The sequence below is a fragment of the Sinocyclocheilus anshuiensis genome, unplaced genomic scaffold (genome assembly GCF_001515605.1).
Source record: "Sinocyclocheilus anshuiensis isolate Anshui unplaced genomic scaffold, SAMN03320099.WGS_v1.1 scaffold579, whole genome shotgun sequence".
In the NCBI taxonomy this organism is placed as follows: domain Eukaryota; kingdom Metazoa; phylum Chordata; class Actinopteri; order Cypriniformes; family Cyprinidae; genus Sinocyclocheilus; species Sinocyclocheilus anshuiensis.
In genome coordinates, this window is record NW_015551075.1 from 126042 (window position 1) to 135943 (window position 9902).

At 34.6% G+C, this 9902-nt stretch overlaps 1 pseudogene; it reads right to left on the reverse strand.

Annotated features, from left to right (window-relative positions):
- Positions 1 to 9902, reverse strand: part of LOC107662315 (uncharacterized) — a 28844-nt pseudogene that overhangs the window by 411 nt on the left and 18531 nt on the right.

Genomic DNA, 9902 nt, shown 5'->3' on the forward strand with positions numbered 1-9902 from the left:
CGACTCACATTCACCAGCTGCAGGTTAGCATTAGCCAGGATCAGCCGGCGTATCTTGCAGTAATCCTGTAAAATCAGGGACCATACCGTCTCCTCCTCCTCGCCCGGGCCCCTGTGGATCTCACGAAGCCTGAGTAAAATGGCGTCCACGAGGCGGCAGTGCTCAGAGCGCTGCAGAGGTGAAGCTGTTGAGCTCGTCTGCTGTTTCTTGAGCTCAGACAGGTTCTGCCACAGCGCCACAATATCACTGACCTAAACAGATGTGGATGTTAACATGTGTCGCTACCATGTTTCTATCAAGTTGCTAACATGATTGTTAGCATGTTGATAATCAAGCGTAGCGTTAGTTGTGGCAGGTCACGTTAGTCAAGCTCGAATCAGCTGACCTTCAGCTGATCCCCATCTACCTATGGGACTACGACACCTATCTAAGCATTCATATATAAGGTCCCTCAGTATTATAATCAGTTTTCGCATTGCTCAATAGCTAATTACCCTCCTCCATCCCCAGCTCCTCCTCTGTCAGTCGGGATTCAGCCTTCTGATTCTCCTTGAATCAGACTAATTCTAAAATGTGTACATAAAATGATTGAACTTTAACGATATCTGCAATACATTTATGTTGGTTCTGTTCTGTTTACCCTGGGGGGTTATCGCTGCTCTCCCTGCTCTCATTCATGCTAGGCTGCATGGATGCGCAGGGAGTTCTTGCCCAGAACAGAACCATACCGCCAATCCAAACTGTATGCTAATTATCAATCATCTTTGACGATAGTGGTCCTGACAGAAATATGTTTTAACCATTACCAGCATGCTTCTAGTATGCTTTAACACATTGCTAGTATGTTTTAACAGATCACTAACTTGTTTCTGTCATGTTTTAGACAGCTGATAGCAGCTGTGGTGTGGATGAGTGACGTAACATCTCATCTGAGGATGCATAGAATGATCAGGCCCACACAATTAATTTTTTTGCTTTTACTGTTTTTAAATGCACTTCACAGGGCAAAATGGAAGTTGTTTCAATTGATGTGCAATACACAGAATGTGTTATACAACAGTTTGGACAAGGGTTATTATTGTTAACTAAAACTAAAACATTTCTGCTACTTAAAATAAAATTAACCTTAAATGATGTAAGTAAAATATAAACATCTAAACTTATTTTATTTTAGTTATTTGTCAACAAACTAGAAAAAGTAAGACTAAAGAAAAAATTCTATATTATTATTATTATTATTATATATTAACTAATGATATACAATTGTAAACTATATAGACATATTTTAAAACAAACAAAAATAACAAAAACCCACCATAAAATTACGAAAAATGTCATTAAAATTAAAATAAAGTGAATATATATATATATATATATATATATATATACATATACATGTATATATATATATATATATATACATATGTAGTTGTTTTATTAATAATAATAATAATAATAATAATAATAAACCTTGTAAACAGTTCTATGTATTATTAATGTTTAACATTTAATATTAATATTTGCTCTAATTAAAAACAAATAATTATTGAAAAAATTGGTTTGGAATTGTATTATTATTTAAAAATAATATTAACGTTTTATTTTATATATATATATATATATATATATATATATAAAATTTAAAATAAAAAAATAAATTATTAATAAAAAACTGGAATAATAATAAACGATACTAAAATAACACTGCTTCAGACAAATTTACTCCTCATTTATCATTACTATTTTCTATATTCTCATCAAGCTATGTAACTGTTTTTGGCATGGATTGACACTGATGCATAAAAACGTGATTATATAAGAAACACAGCTCACTCACAAATGTTAAAATTATATTATGTAAACACACATTTATATTTTCAAGTTAGTGTTGATTTATGTTTCATACCTGCTGGCTGCTGAGATGATTCTCTGTCCTCAGATCCGCAAGATATTCAGCGAGTCTGTCTACCTGATCCAAGCCTGACGGGTTCTCCTTTTTCACCGTCTGAAAAAGCAAAAGATGACAAAAATAACAGCAAATGCAATTCTTTGAGATAACTTTAAATTCCAATCACATATTATAACCCAAAAACTCAACAGGCTCTGAACAGAAATTAGCACAAGAAATTGACACAGAAAGGCCTACTGTAGCACAATAATTTTGTTATATACAACATAAGAGTTCTATATAATAATACAATTATATAAATATAATTACAATTATTGTAACAAAACTATATAACTAGATAAAAAACGATATAATTTTAATAATGTAATTTAAATATTTCCAAATTAACAATATGGGACCCTGGAGCACAAAAGCAGTCTTAAGTCGCTGGGGTATATTTGTAGCAATAGCCAAAAAAACATTGTAGTCGCTGGGGTATATTTGTCGCAATAGCCAAAAAAACATTGTATGGGTCAAAATTATTGATTTTTCTTTTATGCCAAAAATCATTAGGATATTAAGTAAAGATCATGTTCCATGAAGATATTTGTAAATTTACTACCGTAAATATATCAAAACTTAATTTTTGATTAGTAATATGCATTGCTAAGAACTTCATTTGGACAACTTTAAAGATGATTTTCTCAATATTTAGATTTTTTTTGCACCCTCAGATTCCAGATTTTCAAATAGTTGTATCTCGGCCAAATATTGTCCTATCCTAACAAACCATACATCAATGGAAAGCTTATTTATTCAGCTTTCAGATGATGTATAAATCCCAATTTCGAAAAATTGACTCTTATGACTGGTTTTGTGGTCCAGGGTCACATATTAATTATGGCATTCTTTTTTGCGTGAAATTTGTTGAAAATAAAATTAAAATAATTTCTCTGGTATGAAGCTTACAATGCAGCTGAACAAAAAACACAAATCATTATTTAAGGAAAGACTGACTAAATATTTATGGCTGCATCAACCGGTGGTTGTATTATGTTAATGCAAATGTTCTACTTTATAAACTCTTGCATTCATGGTGCATATATTGATGTACCACAGGGCTCTGAATTGGGGCATCGTCAGCTGTGGACGGGGTGGAGGGAAAGGCTTGTGGATCATCAAGGAATAAACTCACAGTCGGATCTTCATCAAACCCCTCGTCCTCCTGCCCTTCATCATTAACATCCTCCAGCAGCTGGATGGTCTCCTCAGCATCTGGGTCCACCGTTTGAGGTGGCTGTCCCATTTGCCTGAGCAGATAGTCCACTCCAATGAACTCTCCTAAAAAAATAATGAACAGTGAATATGGAATGTTTAGAACGAAATACTAGTGTACTGCATACTTGCCAGTATATACTGTATTCTGCATACTAAACATAAATTGCATGTAAATCAATATGCAAGGATAAACATTTCAAACATAATTGACATGCACTACTGTTCAAAAGTTTGGGGTCGTGAGATATTTTTAAAATGTTCTTGAAAGAAACATCTTCTGCTCACCAACACTGCATTTATTTGGTAAAAAATACAGCAAAAACAGTAATGTTGTGAAATATTATTACAATTTCAAATAGCTGTTTTCTATGTGACTATATCTGCTGATGCTTAATATTTCAGTGGAAACATTTTTCAGGATTCTCTGATGAATACACATTTCAAAAGAACAGAATTTATTTGAAATTAGGGCTGCACGATTATGAGAAAAATCATAATTATCGATTATTCCCTTGAAATTGTAATTGTGATTATTAATTACGATTACCACAATTTACACTGAACTATGTAAACTTTTATTGCTTTTCTATAGTATTACGCCTCAAATGTCAACTATACATTGGATTGGTTTCTTCTTTAAATAAAAAAAAAAAAAGTAAAAATTTGCATGGTATATACATTTACATTTAATCATTTAGCAGACGCATTTATCCAAAGCGACTTACAAATGAGGAGAACAATATATACAAGTGCTGTGAATTTTATTTTATTTTAAAATTAAAATAACGAAAAAAGCCTTAAGAAAACCTGTAGAAAGAAAAAAACACATTAAGCACGCAGAATAACGTAAGTGGACTTTGAACAATTAATTGCCGCTTTGAACGATTATGTAATTGTGGCTTCCGTAACTGTAATCGCGATTAGAAATTCGATTAATTGTGCAGCCCTATTTGAAATAGAAATCTTTTGTAACATTATAAATGTCTTTACTTTTGATCAGTTTAATGCATCCTACATAAATGTGCATATTGTGCACAAGTACAGATGCTGCTAATTGAGACGCTGGGAAGGTGCGCACGAGCTTCCGGCCGAACAGCTGTAGGCCGTTCTTGTTGACGTATTCCACTATCTCTCCTGCATAGCTGAGCACAGATGAGGGTTTGGTGCCGAGTGACGTCGCTAACTGTTCCTGATTCCACTTGTACAAGCCTTCCAGAAGATACAACTGGAAATTCAGGCTGTTAGCATGAGCACCTGTTAAAGGGGTCATATGATGCGATTTCAAGTTTTCCTTTCTCTTTGGAGTGTTACAAGCTGTTCGTGAATAGATAAGATCCCTGAAGTTGCAAAGACTAAAGTCTCAAAACCAAAGAGATATTCTTTATCAAAGTTAAGAAGAACGAAATACTAGTGTACTGCATACTTGCCAGTATATACTGTATTCTGCATACTAAACATAAATTGCATGTAAATCAATATGCAAGGATAAACATTTCAAACATAATTGACATGCACTACTGTTCAAAAGTTTGGGGTCGTGAGATATTTTTAAAATGTTCTTGAAACAAACATCTTCTGCTCACCAACACTGCATTTATTTGGTAAAAAATACAGCAAAAACAGTAATGTTGTGAAATATTATTACAATTTCAAATAGCTGTTTTCTATGTGACTATATCTGCTGATGCTTAATATTTCAGTGGAAACATTTTTCAGGATTCTCTGATGAATACACATTTCAAAAGAACAGAATTTATTTGAAATTAGGGCTGCACGATTATGAGAAAAATCATAATTATCGATTATTCCCTTGAAATTGTAATTGTGATTATTAATTACGATTACCACAATTTACACTGAACTATGTAAACTTTTATTGCTTTTCTATAGTATTACGCCTCAAATGTCAACTATACATTGGATTGGTTTCTTCTTTAAATAAAAAAAAAAAAAGTAAAAATTTGCATGGTATATACATTTACATTTAATCATTTAGCAGACGCATTTATCCAAAGCGACTTACAAATGAGGAGAACAATATATACAAGTGCTGTGAATTTTATTTTATTTTAAAATTAAAATAACGAAAAAAGCCTTAAGAAAACCTGTAGAAAGAAAAAAACACATTAAGCACGCAGAATAACGTAAGTGGACTTTGAACAATTAATTGCCGCTTTGAACGATTATGTAATTGTGGCTTCCGTAACTGTAATCGCGATTAGAAATTCGATTAATTGTGCAGCCCTATTTGAAATAGAAATCTTTTGTAACATTATAAATGTCTTTACTTTTGATCAGTTTAATGCATCCTACATAAATGTGCATATTGTGCACAAGTACAGATGCTGCTAATTGAGACGCTGGGAAGGTGCGCACGAGCTTCCGGCCGAACAGCTGTAGGCCGTTCTTGTTGACGTATTCCACTATCTCTCCTGCATAGCTGAGCACAGATGAGGGTTTGGTGCCGAGTGACGTCGCTAACTGTTCCTGATTCCACTTGTACAAGCCTTCCAGAAGATACAACTGGAAATTCAGGCTGTTAGCATGAGCACCTGTTAAAGGGGTCATATGATGCGATTTCAAGTTTTCCTTTCTCTTTGGAGTGTTACAAGCTGTTCGTGAATAGATAAGATCCCTGTAATGATCTTTAAAAAAGCATCATATGACCCCTTTAAGAACAAAGGATCTTCTTGAACTGTCAGGTCAAACTAAGCAACTCTAAACAAGACTGTATTTAGAAAGTGTTGTATTAAAGTATGCATGTTAACCAATTCACTGATTTCAGAGAAGCAGTTTCATTAATTCATTAAATATAAGTTCTTCAACATTTATTTAATGCATTTAAATTAATTGTATTGTATTATAATATTATAATATTTAATTTTAGTTTAATAATAATAATAGCAAATGCATGTTAATTTAAACAATAAAAATAGAAAAGTAAGAAAAACAAATCAAAATATATTCTTTAAAAAGCAGTCATAGCATCTTATGTAACTTTGCTTCTCAATATTTAGATTTCATGTTTTTTTCTGGTCTCAAACGATCAGGTCAAATTGATCCGTTCTCGAATAACGCGTGAACAAATCTGACGAAGAGCAAGCAAAAATGGATGAGAGGCTATATCTCCGCAATGGTTTGGTGTATTGAGACTAAACTTGGTGTGTGTTATAATAAGCATGACCTGAGGCTTCCTGCACAGTTTTGGCGCAACGCCACCTAGTGGTCAGAACATATGGAAAATAGCTCTTTTTGCTTATAACTTCTGAATGGTTTGACCAAAAATCACAAAACTTTTCTTTAGATTCGGTGCAGCATGCCGAGTCGAACCATGTCCAGTTTTCCCATGTCAGCCATTTTGAGTTTTGTCATAAAATGCTATATTTTACAAACATATAGGCGTATCTTTACGAAACTCGGTAGGCCTATGTGTCTTCGGCACCATGCCCTGATGGTACTCAAAACATTTCGGGGCAGCGCCATCTTGTGGTCAAAAGTTATAATGAAATATCCAAAAATGTTAATAGCTTTCGATTAAATTAGCCTATTGTAATGAAACTCAATATATTATTTGGGTCATTCCGAGAACATAGATACCAATTTTGCCATAGTCTGCCGAACTTCCTGTCCGCCAATTTAATTTATGTTGAAAACCTACTTTTTTGAACTCCTCCTAGACTTTAGCTCCGATTTTCTCCAAATTTATTATTTATTATTTAGAATAATAGATTAACCGTATTTATTATTTATTATGATTATGAATAATAATATTTATTCTCTAAAATCAAGTTTCTTATCACATGTGACTTTGCTTCTCAAAATGTTTATTTAATTTGATCTGGTTTAAAAAAATAGATATGCCTATTTTTTACTGAAAAACAGGACAAAAACACTAAATAAGAAAATAATTTTTTTATTTCCTAGCAGCATCTTTAAAAGAAATAAAGTGAATGTTGATTCTATTATAATTCTAATGAGCCACAAACCTGGAATGAAGCTGTTGAGGTGCCGGTGGAAAGACTGGAGGTCCGTCAAGCCCCTGGCACACCTGTATTTAGTGAGAACCAGTCCTCTCCTGGTGACAGTGGTGCTCGTTTCAGTGTACAGAATCACACCTGGCACATCCTGAATGCACTGCAAGTGCTTCTTCTGATCGTGCCAGATGTTCTCCATCTTAACCGCGTCCAGCAGAGGGACGCCGAACGGATCCCTCCAGTTCTTTAGCTCCTGCAAAAGCTGCTCAACATAGCGAACAGTGGTCTCTGCTCCACGGGTCCTGCGGCGGCAGTAAAGCGTCAGCTCTCTCGCGGTAATCTGCCTGTCCACGAGGTCATTCGTGATGACCGGCACCCCTTCCTGCTCCAAATGCTCTCTTTTTGTCTGCCGCAGCAGGGCGACGTCGAGCGGGTCCCGATGCATGCTGACAGACGTGCGATGAAAGCCGAGTACAGGGGATGGGTGTCAGACGTGCACCCAGCCGCCAGATGGAGCATGAAGCTCCAGACGTCCAGCCTGATGTGGAGGTCAGGCCATCCTCCAAACCTGGCCTGCATCTCACTCATGTGCCCATTCTCACTACAGCAGCCCAAGTCCACGTACAGCAGCACCGGAGGAGCCGCGTCAGCCTGCTGGTAACGATTCATCAAGCCTGAGGCCATGGAGTCCAGACTGGGTCCTTCCTGAGCTGTGAGGATGCTGATAAGAACCTGGCCCGTCTCGTTGGAGACGGAGGACAACCAATGTTTGGATCCTTCAGCTGTGCCTGACAGTTTCCTTGCAATCTGAAATAAAAGTGCACACACTGACAACATCAAAAACTTTTGCATTATTTTATTCTACATGCAAATTAAACAAATATTCCAGATGCATTAAAATTATGATAAAATTACTTTGACAAAATTTTAATAATTATGTTATGGTGAAATTATTGCATGGAAATATGGCGTTTTGACAATTTTATGCATATTTTCTATGTTGTATTAAAGCAATAAGCCCCTAAGTGCCTAACAACGCCCCTTAGCTGTTATAAATTCATATCCACCAGATTCTCCTGTCAACCCTATTGGAAAATGGCATCTCAGGAACCACACGCCAGTGGTTTGAGTCTTACCTCTCAGATAGGTCCTTCAAGGTCCTTCAAGGTATCTTGGAGAGGTGAGGTGTCCAAGTCGCAACATCTAACTACTGGGGTGCCTCAGGGCTCAGTTCTTGGACCACTTCTCTTCTCTGTCTACATGGCATCACTAGGTTCTGTCATTCAGAAACATGGCTTTTCATATCACTGCTATGCTGATGACACTCAACTCTAGTGTGCGAGAGATTTGTTTAGACCATGCAAAAAAAATAAATCATTGATTACACTGCCCTGCATGGGCTGTGTTTTATTTCTCAAAAGCATCGTAAGCTAAGTTGATCATAGACACCTTTGGTGGCAATGTTTCTACGATCTATTTTAGGGTTACGATGCTTTTGGGAAATGCAGCCCTGCATCATATTTGCTGAATGAAAACCAATACTTGTTTCTGACTAATTTCAGGGTGCTGAGTCCAAAAATAGTGCATGTTTTGCTCTAGCATGTCACACTTGCTCACAAAATATGATGCACTTCGTAGCATTTTTGCTTTCGGTAACCATTTGTAATGTGAAGAATTCTTGTATTCTTCCTTAATCAGCAATTATCAGCTGATTTTCATTTGTATGCTATTACTTTATATCTAATCCTGATTTCAAGTTAGAATTATGGCCAGTGACAGAAGAAAATGAAGAAGCTTATTTTGTAAAGTTCTTTGGCATTAAGTTTTTGAACATACTTGTAAGTTTAAATGATACATTTCTACAAATCTTCTGTAACAATTTACACTACTTTTCGAAAGTTTGGGGTCAGTCATTTTTTTCTTTCTTTTTTTGAAAGAAATTAATAGTTTTATTCAACAAGGATGTGTTAAAATGTTAAAAAGTGATAGTAAAGACTTACACTGTTAGAGAAGATTTCTATTTTGAATAAATGCTTTATTTATTTATTTTATTTTATTTTTACATTTTATTCATCAAAGAATCCTGAACAAATTATCGCAGGTTCCAAAAATATATTAAGCAGCACAACTATTTCCAACATCGATAATAAATCAGCATATTAGAATGATTTCTGAAGGATCATGTGACACTGAAAAACACCGGAGTAATGATGCTGAAAATTCAGATTTGATCACAGGAATAAATTACATTTTAAAATATATTCTAATAGTAAACAGTTAATTTCAATTGTAATAATAGTTCACGATATTACTGTTTTTACTGTATTTTTGATCAAATAAATGCAGCCTTGATGAGCAGAAGAGACTTCTTAAAAAAAAATTTAAAAAAAATAAACTTACTGATCCCAAACTTCTGACAGCGTGTATATATATATAATATATATATATATAATGTGAAAAATCTTCATTCTTATTTGCATGAAACAGTACGTGATGTAAAGTTTTACTGATATTTTTGAACTCCGCATCATCAAATTAGGTAATTTTAGGCCTTTTTTTGCATCAGATTTTTTTCTTCAAGATGCAGGGCTGTGTTATTATATGTGACCCTGGAGCACAAAAGCAGTCTTAAGTCGCTGGAGTATATTTGTAGCAATAGCCAAAAATACATTGTATGGGTCAAAATTGTTGATTTTTCTTTTATGCCAAAAATCATTAGGATATTAAGTAAAGATCATGTTCCATGAAGATATTTTGTAAAT